The sequence below is a fragment of the Homarus americanus genome, unplaced genomic scaffold (genome assembly GCF_018991925.1).
Source record: "Homarus americanus isolate GMGI-L3 unplaced genomic scaffold, GMGI_Hamer_2.0 scaffold59495, whole genome shotgun sequence".
NCBI lineage: Eukaryota > Metazoa > Arthropoda > Malacostraca > Decapoda > Nephropidae > Homarus > Homarus americanus.
The window spans coordinates 427,468-439,792 of record NW_024732415.1 but is presented as its reverse complement, the minus strand read 5'-3'; the positions used below and the strand labels follow the sequence as shown (position 1 = coordinate 439,792).

Below are 12,325 nucleotides of genomic sequence, written 5' to 3'. Positions count from 1 at the left end.
AAGGAGGGAACTAGGAGAATCTAGATGGGGAGCTAACTCTTTAATCAGTCTTAAGTCAGTTTTTGGTCAGTCTTAGGTCAGTCTTAGGTCACTCTTAAGTTGATTGAAGGTAGTGATTATTACCTGTGTTTCTTATCGATACAGGTGTGGGTACACTGATTAATTAAATACCTGTATTATTGTGACTTAATACACAGACGCACGCACCAAACACACACACATACACACACACTTACACGCACCTAAACACACACACACACACACCTAAACACACACACACACACCTAAACACACACACACAATATTTTTTCTCATTTCCATTCTCAGTCTCACTCACATCAAGTCTATTCAAACACCTCCTCAACCAAGGGAGGAGGAGGGAGAGGAGTAGGAAGAGGAGAAGGAGGAGGAGGAGGGAGAGGAGGGGTAGGAGGAGGAGGAGAGCAACAGGGATTCAACCTTTCTGGGAATATTAGAGTCAGTAGTTCCGGGTAGCAGAGGATACAGACCCACACACACACACACCTGCCTCTTGCACCCCCTAAAAATTCCCAGAACTTAGCGACGAACACCCAAGCTGGTCAACATAGCTCTCTTGTCATGTACCTTGGAGGAGATGACTGAGACGGCAGCCTTAGTGAGGTATTTCATATATATATAAAAGAAAGAAGAGCGAGTGGGGGGTAAAATAGCGACTTGAACTTGTAAACAATAACTTAAAGGTGTGGTTTGTAGGTTACCTGGATCTTGTTTACAGGTACACGAGTCTTGTTAAAGGTGCGTTTTAACAGATACCTTGGGGATCGTTTTAACAGTGCATGGGTCTTATTAAAAGTGCATTTACAGGTACATGGGTCTTATATACAGGTACCTGGGTCTTATATACAGGTACCTGAATCTTGTTTACATGTACAGGTACTTATCAACAAATACCTGGCTCTCGTTATGAAGTACAAGTTTCAGATTACCCCTATACGAAACCACCTGTACATAAACAAACTAACAGGTGATACTGTCCATACGACCTACCTGAGAGTGAGTCATAATCACTTATAATGGGAGCTACGTGTCACCTACCTGCTCTCCCTCACTCTCAGGTGTTTTAAAGACAGATAGTTATGTCATGAGAGAGAAGATGAGATGGTGAAGCAAGAGAGGATTGCCAGAGGTGTGTTATGGGTGGATCGCTAAGAGATAAAAATATAATGTGAAGGAACAGGAGTTTGGTGAGTCTATGAGGTGATGTTGTGTGCTATGTGGGAGTATGTGGATGTTGAATGTTGATTGGTGTTGATATTATGTATGTTGGTAGTATATGTACGAGTGTATTGACAAGTATTTATGTGCTGAGAGTATGTATGTGTATATATGTGTGTTGGAATTTTGAAGGTATACAGTTTAATAAGGTCAATGGCAATATTCCTGAGGTGTCATGGTATACATAAGACAGTCTGGTAACCTGGTAGCCTCTGTGGGGTCGTTGGTGTGTGTCTAAATGCAACAGAGAAACTAATTAGCCGATTAAGGCTCTCAGGTAAACACGACTGACAGATTGGTAAGGTATCGTGTGGAGAGAATTACTGTTACGATATATTTAGGGATTGACTCTCTCTCTCTCTGCTTCTCTGTCTGTCTGTTTCTGTCTGTCTATTTCTCTGTCTCTGTGTCTTTCTGTGTGTCTGTCTGTCTGTCTGTCTGTGTTTATTTATCTTTTTCTCTCTCTTTCTATCTCCCTTTCTGTCTGTTTTTTCTGTTCTGTCTCTTTCTCTCTCTTTCTCCCTTCTCTTTGTCCGTCTGTCTCTCTCTCTGGTCGCTTTCCTCTCACAAAATAAACACCTTTCTCTTGTTACTGTATCTACCTGTCTCGAGCCGTACCTTTGTCATTAACCTGTTGTATTACCTTACTGTACTTGCATGGTAATCTTCACTGGCAGCAGAGGGGATATCCTGCATGAAAAAGGACGAAAAAGGACGAAAGGGGACGAACAAAAGGACGAAATGGACGAAAAATGGACGAGAAAACCTACAGTTTCTCTTTCTAATTTTTGAGGTTAGTGATACTCGATTCTTGTCATGGTTGGTAGTGTAGATGACCTGTTAACTGTTGTCCAATCACTTGTGTCAATACCAGGTTAAAGTTATATAGTTTTGCCTCGGCTTAACCTACCCTACCCTACCCTACCCTACCCTACCCTACCCTACCCTACCCTACCCTACCCTACCCTACCCTACCCTACCCTACCCTTCAACATCAAAACAAATAATGACACAAAATCTAGTCACCTTCATCCTTCATCCTCCTCTTCCCTGTTCCTCTTATGTTTATGATGTTCGATTAAATTCCTCCATCAAGAAAGAAAGACACATTTTTCCCTTAATTTTCTGCTTTTTAACGTAACTCATTGAGGGACTCGAGATGTGGCCAAGATAGACGCATATGTAGTGTCTCTCCGCAGGTAAAAGACTTCCCTCCATCAATGATCTTATCTCCTGCTGGGTCTTTAAAGAAAATTCTGTTGTGTTTAGAGATGACCACCAGAGGGAGAAACGAAGGCATGACATGGGAGATAATGATAACAGGGAAGGGATAAAGAGAAGGTAAATACTCGGTAAATTTATCACAAGGGGGATGACGAGGATTCAGTGCCATGTCACATCAAGCTCTGTTACCCCGTCCGTAATGCAACACACACACTACCCAAGCTAAGATGGACATTACAGAAGGCTACTCTTCATCCGTCTTATCTTCACTACAACTTAATATTACACGAAAAAAGAAGAAAAAAAAACCCTTGTATAATTCTTTCTCTGTATTGTTTACATAAAATAAAGTATGTGATCAAACAGTCGATACAAGATCCACCACACGCACCAAAAACCAACCCAGAAGAAAGTGAACATAGTGTTGCGTCTTTTAAGTTGTATAATTCGCTAGAAATCACATACTTTCATCTTGATTCCTTCACAGTCGCAAATTTTAGAACATAGATTGCAAGGTTTATTGTCCCTGATGAATAAGCAGAGGGAAAAAAATAGAGGTAACAAGACAGATATTAACACAGACAGCGTATTAACTCTCATTCCTTCATACCACAACAACAATGACTTTTATAATTAACAAGAACATTCACTAGAGTGTAAAGACAAATATTTACCTTTTATCTACAACAGTTAACTAGGTATGTCGTCTTACAAAGTCATGACAAGGACAAAATACAAAGAAAATAGACCCAAACAGCTACAATAACAACACCAGGACAACAATACAACTATTTCAAGACACACAACTAACATACAGCACTAGACACGTTTTCTATGATAAGTTACATCCACTAGGGAAGGGATGACTAATGCATTTGTCGTACCATATAGTTAATTGCCTTTTGCTATTTTCTTATCAAACTGTGAGTGAATATTAACTTCTCTGATGAAACCTGAGACGCGGATTACCTAAACATACACAAAATATATGAAGTTTGTAAATAAATTGTAAAAAAAACAACACGATTTACAGTACAATGCGTCTTGATTGTAATAATATAAATGTAAATGAATATCTTTTTGGGTATACATTCACAAAGTATATACGTCATCCAGAGTATACTCCTGAGACTGTACAGTGTATACCCGAGCTGATCTAGGTTAAGGGACCCCACGTATAACAGGCACAATCTTAACCTATACTTAACATCATTGTCTTGACTATCTCAGTAGCGAAGATCTTTGGTGCGTTGAGTTGGAGGATGATGGGGCAGGGGGAGATAAGAATGAGAGGGAGAGAATAATGACTGAGAGGGAGAGAGTGAAGAAGACCAAAATAGGGGAGAGAGGTGGGAGAGGGAGAGAGGGGCAGTGAAAGTGGTGGAGATGAAACTCTTTGATATAGAAGTGGGTGTGTGAGTGTCAGTGAGAGGGGTTGAGGTGAGTGGGGTTGGAGAGTGGGAAGAAGAGGTTTGGGGTGAAGGTTAATGGGATGGGTGGGTGGGGTGGAGAGTGGGAAAGAAGAGGTTTGGGGTTGAAGGTTAGTGAGATGGGTGGGGGGGTTAAAGATGAGGGGGTTGAAGGTGAGTGGGGGTTGCAGGTGAGTGGGTTAAGGATGAGGGCGTGCGGGGGAGGGCGTGTGGTGGTGGTGGGTGCAGGGTCAAAGGTCACTGAGGAAGGAGTGGTCCACGGTGATAGCTATAAGGTCACTTGCTGCGTCACTGTGCCTTCCCCCAGAGTACTGCCATCTTCATCATCATCGTCATCATCATCGTCATTATCATCATCATCATCAGCACCACCATCATCATCATTATTACCATATTTAGCACCATATCAATCCTTATTTCTCCTGAGGTGAGAAAGAGGAGAAGAAGAAGAGGAGGAGGAAGGAAGAGGAAGGAGGGAGAGTGAACGAGCCACTGACCCAAATGAGTAGTGAGAAACCTCCTGCAGTATGACTTTCCTCGCCCTGTCTCACCTCTCACTGCCTTCCCTCCATCCCCTCTCCCTCCCTCCCTCCTTCCCTCCATCCCACCCCTCCCTCCCTTGTTACACCGAGATATAGGAGATCCAAAACCTTCCATTGAAGACTAAACACCCTTTAACATGGATTCTCCTCTCCTCCAAATCATGACCTGACCTGACCTAACCAAACTTCCACCCTCACGCATGACCTAACACGACCCACACACACACACACTCACCAGCATAACAGCGTGTGTACATAACAGCCTCTCGCTTATGTCACACGTCAAATGTCAATCAGTTAAGAAGATACACTGGGTTATATGCCTTTACATGTACAATCGGCTCCAAGTGTGTTGTTACACCGCACCTTGTTCAGAATCTCACTATAGATCTTCCTCAACATGTTTATTAAGGTTCTATGGCTGGAAACCTAAAAAACAAAACACTTTAACACTTTAATTATATAACAAACATGAAAAACAGTTATTTATTGAAACTTAAATAGAAAACGTTAAAGTAACTAAATTCTACTCGGATTTTTTGTTCTCCCGACTCTACTCTGGGCAACCCGAGAGACGAAAGGCTAACATACAGTGATCTTTGTTCCCGGTAATTACTGCAGATTAAGATACCAGAACACCTGCCAGTAAACTGCGGCGAGAGAACTGACAATTGTGTGGCGGAGCTGATAACCCGATCATTACCTTCCCTCACCTGTCACCTGTACTTACACCTGGGGCTGATTGTACCGCCTTCACCCTGGCTTGACCGGACCCGCCCTCCTGCCCTCCCGTGCCTCCCTCCCTCTCACCAACACTTAGTGGGCTCGGCTTACGTAAACGAACAGCTCACGTGAGGTCAAGCCACATACACGACCAGTTTACAAGCATTCTGTCTATACGAACAACCAGCGTATACGAAATTGGCCCATACGAACGACCAGCTCACACGAGATCAGTTTACACTAATACTCAGATGGACTGGACTAAATCCCTCCCTCCTTACCTAAGACCAACTCAAAAGACCATCTCTTAAGACCAGCTCACAAAATGATTTAACTGAGCCACACTAAGACACCTAAGACACACACAACACCTAATACCTCCCCCTCCTACCCCCCCCTCCTCTTCCCCCTTCTCCCCCTTCCCTCCTCCCCACCCTTCCCCTTAAGAAAAATGTCATTGTGTGACTTCCTCAAATTGGATTAAATTTTAGTGAGAAAGACACCAGATACCATGGTCTTTGAGGTCACTGGAGGTCATCTTGGAGGGTCATGACCTTTACGTTAGGTTTGGGAAGTGAATACGTGTAAGGTATTATATAATGAAATACAGACTGAGTTTGTTTATTTATCTGAATATTTACGAATAATCTTTCTAATTTGAATATTTATTATAACTAGTTTACCTGAAGCACAAAGTATGATGATAACGCTGAACAGAAAATAGTTTTGTTTTTTAAGTTATGGAAGAATATTATCAGTTTCTTCTGTGAGTTTGAAGATATTGAAGAGATATTCTGTTTTCTTATTATCTATTTTATAACATAATATAAGTGAACTTTTTTTCTAAATGATTCGTGTAGCTTTCTTTACATCACTATCATCACCACTAATACCACCACAATCATCACCCATACCACTATCACCACCACCACAACATCCTTCCACCCTTTCCTAAACACCGAAAACATCACCCTTACAAAACTGAACCAAAACTCACGGAAAAAAAAATATTAAGACGATACTTGGAACGAATTTACTACCTGGTTCTTGTGTCACACTGAGGCGAAAAACTTGACTTATGAACTTATCTGACCTATCTTGGGTAAACTATAGGTGTTGGGGCGAATAGGTATGTTGTGAGTTCCTTATTTAGTAGTGAGGTTCCTTGTTCATCTGGCAGGGTCTTCACGCTCTCGTCTTCCTAGTCTCTTCACGTACTTATATCTAAAGGCTCTTCACGCACTCATTTCTCTCGAGTATTTTCACACACTCACCTCACAAATCTTCACGCACTCACCTTGCAAGTTTTCATGTATTCATCTCCCAAGGCTCTTCACGCACTCATTTCTCTCGAGTATTTTCACGCACTCACCTCACAAGTCTTCACGTACTCACCTCTCCACGCACTTATTTCAACACCCAACATATTTCGCCTAAAGATTAACCACTTTAACGTTAACCCAACCCACATTATCCTAACCTAATACAAACTACAATTCTCTTAATAACCAATTCAATAACATTACAATACTATTAATTACAAAACAAAAACAAAACTAATAACACAATGTAATTCAGAATAACATTACATATATCATCTCTATATGATTACACCACCTGATTCCACTGACCGAGATTTAATGAAGGGAAGAACACGTATCTTACCTGTTGTCTTAATTACAGGTCATTCAAGAGGCCTCGTGTCTGACCCCCATTGCACCTAGAGTGAGATGGTATCATTAAACTGGTGGTGTTCATCCGTATAGTGTCTTAATGCATGAAGACTGAGGAGGTTATTTAAAACTGGGCCTTTTTTGGTTGCTTCCATTTCTCAGTGTCTCTCTAGTCTACGTGATGCTGCCACTGAGAGAGAGAGAGAGAGAGAGAGAGAGAGAGAGAGAGAGCACACTACTTTCATCTCATCTACTAACACTAAGCATCCGTCACAATCATCCCCAGTCTAACCCACCTACATAGACATCCTTTCTGGTCAACACAGTCGATAATCATCATCCACCTCCTCCTCCTCCTCCTTCTCCTCTCTCTCCCCCGCCTCCCTTACCTCTTTTGCTTCCCTCCTTCTCACCTTATCTCACACACGAAGTCATTCATCGAATTTGAACACGTATTATTTTACACCCTTCTTTGGTACAATCACTTAGTTGATGTTGTTATTTGGTACATGGTTCTCGTGCCAAGGTTTCTTTATGTGTGTCACGCAGGAACACACACACACACACCCTCCACACACCCCGCCCACCCCACACACACACACACACACACACACACACACCTTCCCCCCCACACACACGCCTCCTCCCCACACACACACTAGCGCCTTCTACCCATCGTCCCCTTCACCTATTTCTCTTTAACCTCTTCACTACAGGGAAGTCACTTATTCTATTATGATCATCGCCAGACGATTTTATTCAGCACAGAGAGACCACCGCACACAAGGGGTTAAAAGAGTCATTTCAGGGGTTCTTAGGTGACACGATACTGCTTTTTGCAGCTCGTGTATTGAATGTAAACAAAGTTATCAAATTGTGTTTATAGACTCACGAATCATTTTCATGTCATCTATTGTCTCCTGGAGGTAAATATACAAAACAAATGCAAGTGGGTTTAGGGAATTAGATTGCATTTCAAACCTCCTGAAGTTATATGTGTCTTTGAGGGTCTTTCATGGGTTTCGAAAGACGACATTGGATTTAGGGGTCGAAGACAAACTGTAAATGAATATCCTGCCATGAAATTACTCACTTATAATCCCAGCCAATTTTTACTTTCATACAACATATTCAAGTGATTTTGGTAAATAAGGTAAAAATAACCACTAGATTTTCGACAGGTAGATTTGGGAGTAAATAATCATGGAGTTTCAGGTATGCAAATTATGTTATAGTAGTGACTCACCTACTCTCTACCTGGCCTGTGACTCACCCTCCCACCTATACCAGGCCTGTGACTCACCCTTCCACCTATACCAGGCCTGTGACTCACCCTCCCACCTATACCAGGCCTGTGACTCACCCTCCCACCTATACCAGGCCTGTGACTCACCCTTCCACCTATACCAGGCCTGTGACTCACCCTCCCACCTATACCAGGCCTGTGACTCACCTCCCATATACCGGGCCTGGACTCACCCTCCCACCATACACCAGGCCTGTGACTCACCCTCCCCACCTGCAGGCCTGTGACTCACCCTCCCACCTATACCAGGCCTGTGACTCACCCCTCCCCACCCATACCAGGCCTGTGACTCACCCTCCCACTATACCGGGCCCAGACTCACCCTCCCACCTCCCCAGGCCTGTGACTCACCCTCCCACCCATGGGCCCTGACTCACCCTCCCACCCTACTCTCACCCTCCCACCTATACCAGGCCTGTGACTCACCCTCCCACCTATACAGGCCTGTGACTCATTCCCCACTATACCAGGCCTGTGACTCACCCTCCACCCATACCTGCCTCACCCTCCACCCCTCAGGCCCAGACTCACCCTCCCACCCAGGCCTGTGACTCACCCTCCCACCTATACTGGCCTGTGACTCACCCTCCACCTATACCAGGCCTGTGACCTCACCCTCCCACCTATACCAGGCCCAGACTCACCCCCACACATACCAGGCCTGTGACTCACCCTCCCACCTATACCAGGCCTGTGACTCACCCTCCCACCTATACCAGGCCTGTGACTCACCCTCCCACCTCCACCAACAAGCGTGTGACTCGTGCACTCACCATAAAACTCTTGACTCATCTTGTCTTCATCAGATCTGTGACTCAGCCAACCTTCACTAGACCCGTGACTCACCTACCCTTCACTAACTCACCTTTCACCTTCACCTACCACTCACTACCGTCATTCATTACAGCAACAACACCTTTCACCCCCCACCTCTCACCACCTACTCACCCACCCACCTAAACTCTCACCTCCACCCTCTCTACCCTCCCCCCTCTCCCCTTCATCATCACCCACCCTTTTCTCTCCTCTCTCTCACATGCAGTCTCCACCTCACTACCCTCCCAGCCAACAGCCTGTACCCCTTCCACTTTTCACTTCTCTTCCAGCCTTTGAGAAGAGAGCTGGTGGCGGGGCGTGGCAACGGGTGGTAGGGGCGTGTTACGGGTAGTAGGGGCGTGGCAACGGGTGGTAAGGCCGTGTTACGGGTAGTAGGGGCGTGGCAACGGGTGGTAGGGGCGTGGTAACGGGTGGTAGGGGCGTGGTAACGGGTAGCGGGGCGTGGTAATGGGTTGTGGTTGTAGGAACGAATGATAGAAGGCGTGGGAACAGGTGTAGGGCGTGCCGGTAGAGCTCATGACACGCGCCCGGTAAAGCAAGGCGCCGCTGACCCCACTAACAGACAGGTAAAAGTGGAAAGGGTTTACAGGTGACAGACGCTGGACAGGACGAGATGCCTCTAAGCCTCGTGAGTGAAATTTTACCACATAAGAGAATTCTCCATGATTCTTACGTGCGAATTATCTCTTAACCTGATCTGTCCTGATCTGACCTGACCTGACCTGACCTAACAAAGAAATAAAAACTAATATAGTCATAATAAAGGGACTGAGAAAACAGATGTCTGTACCCGGTAATAAATCCATCTTGGAGGTATACAATTTTGGCGCGAAAAATAATGTAAACACGACAGTGAATCAGGGACTCCAATGATAAAAATCACTGAGAGTGTAAGGATCAATTGTACGTTGTGGATACTAATCACAGCTAATGTAAAGGTAATTGTGATTGTTTGTAATCATTGTGTTTATAATATGAACCCAAATTGTAAATGGAAAATAGATTATACGGTAAGGGTGAATTATGGATATGAAGACTGGTCGCTATATACTGTACATTCTCCGCCTTGAGGGAATATTTGCACCTGGGACGGAGTGAGATTTCTTAGTTTGAATTTACTTTTAACTTACAGATGTCAACAATAATATGATGGTGTAGTTCAGGAGTCATTTCATATATAATCTCCCTGTGACTAAAACATATATAAACAATATATATTTGTTTTATAGCCTTACATTTCTTCTCCAGATGTTTGTTATATTATGTTCATATAGTCCCATGTGTTCTAAAATATGTGGCAGTGTTTATATTTTCACATCCACAGGTAAATGGCTAATTATATCGTCACCTTTATTTCATTCCAGTTGCTGTTGTAGCCACGAGTGATGGAACTATGGCTGACTTCCTACACCCAGTACATCATTCGTTAGTGTTTAATAAAATATATAATCTCTTTGTTTTCTTGAATCATGGAACTTTGAAACAATTCTTCTAAACTTGGTGTAAAATTTGTCTAAACTTGCAAGAGTGTGAGAGACTTAATGCTTAAAAAAAGACCAAAATTAACACCAAGTAAAAGATTTTGTTTTTTGGTTCCAGAAATATATCCTGGTACTTGACTGTCTTGCCTACACACTTCCATAGCTCAAGATCTTCACTTTACAAATCCTCTTAGTTGCAAAAATCATCAAGAGATATTTTTTCTTCAGCAACTATTAAATTCTTATGATTCTATTTTGTTCATTATTGATCAAAGTGGCTGTGTTGTAGGATACACATTGTCGAAGTTTCGTTCTCGTGTCTCCAGTTGTTCCACTCCAGATAACGTGTCCACAGAACCAGTTGAAATGATGTTACCCCCACCTCCCTCTCCCTAGTATCGTAACACTTATTTACTAAACAAATACGACAAAAATATCAAGAAAATCACCAACAACTTATTTATTTACTGAATTATAGTATTGATAAAGTATTTAACTATACAATGGGGGAAAAATACGGCTTAAAATAATTTGATTTAGGCCGTATGAAGAAGGATTTTCTTGTTGTTAGTAAGTATAAACGATTCACTTTCCTAATATTTTATCTCCTTGTGGCAGGGAAGTATAACTATTAGTTTTATCCCATACCTATTGGGACTGATCTATCCACTAGCCTTCTAGGTGGGTGGGGGGGGAGACTACCTTATAATTTCACCATATAAATCAACCATCGTGACTGGGGCTTATAACAGACGCGAGAACAGATATAAATTGTTCCTTTATTCTTACTACTGAACTCTGTGTTATTTGCGGTAGATTTATGTTATCAGAATCAAAGAATATTATGATTTGTGTGAAAGTTTGGGGTTGACAGGAATTCTACCGTCACCTATTTATTAGACGGAGCAAAAACACGAGAGCATAGTTCCGTTTATATATGCACTTATATATACTTTTTTTTTTTTTTTCTCCCCCCCTCTCTCTCTCTTTTTCTCTCCCCACCCCCCGTCTCGCTCTTTTTCTCTGTCCCCTCTCTCTTTCTCTCTCCACCCAAACTCTCTCTTTTTCTCTCCCCTTCTCTCTCTCTAAACAAGTACGGTTTTGCTTAAAATAACAGTAAAATATAATTAACTGTCATAATTGTACCATAGATTATGAAGTTTTAATAATTAATTATGCTAATTGATATGAGGATAATTAATTAGTAGCTCAAACTCTTAGTATAGGTTGTCCTTGTAATAGCACCTTTGCGTTATATAAATATACACCCAAATGAATAACACCAACTTATTCACCAAGATATTCAACAATGATTCGGTTGTTGACGATTATTCACGGCTGAGCTGCAAGTACCACAGAGGTCAGGCGTAGGTCATCTGTATGTCAAAACCACTTCATGTCTTGCCATATCCTCTCCCACGCGGCTCTCTCCTCACACACAGGTTTGAAGGAGGGACAACGCTCGGAGAGAATTTCAGATCATCATCAATTTTTCAAGGGTGAACACGTAACTTAAGTGTTCTCCAAAAAATTGTACTCATAACACTTCCCTGGAGAGATACGTAACTGTGTATGTTGATGCTTCGACAATAAAAGAAAAACCAACAAGAAGTGTTTACATCAAACCCTGCCACTTAAGAGTTCTAGATCTTATTTAAAAAAATTAATGTGATATACAAATACCTATCACACGCTGATTAAGGATCTGTGGTCGAATTGTTAAAATTGTATCATTGTATTTGAAGGTTTAGCAAAATCCTGCTAGTGGGTGTGAAGCCCGTGTCACTAGACTTCCTGACTTGAGTCATACCTCTGTCACTCACACTCTAGAGGGAGACCAGACGACCATGGC

General features: G+C 42.6%; 1 long non-coding RNA gene across 1 annotated transcript; it reads left to right on the top strand.

The window, feature by feature from the left end:
- Positions 1–1,765: 1,765 nt before the first annotated feature.
- Positions 1,766–12,073, top strand: LOC121868522. The gene is made up of 3 exons (XR_006089412.1): positions 1,766–2,050; positions 10,357–10,417; positions 11,916–12,073. It is a non-coding gene; the product is annotated as an uncharacterized LOC121868522 (long non-coding RNA).
- The last annotated feature ends 252 nt before the right edge of the window (positions 12,074–12,325 follow it).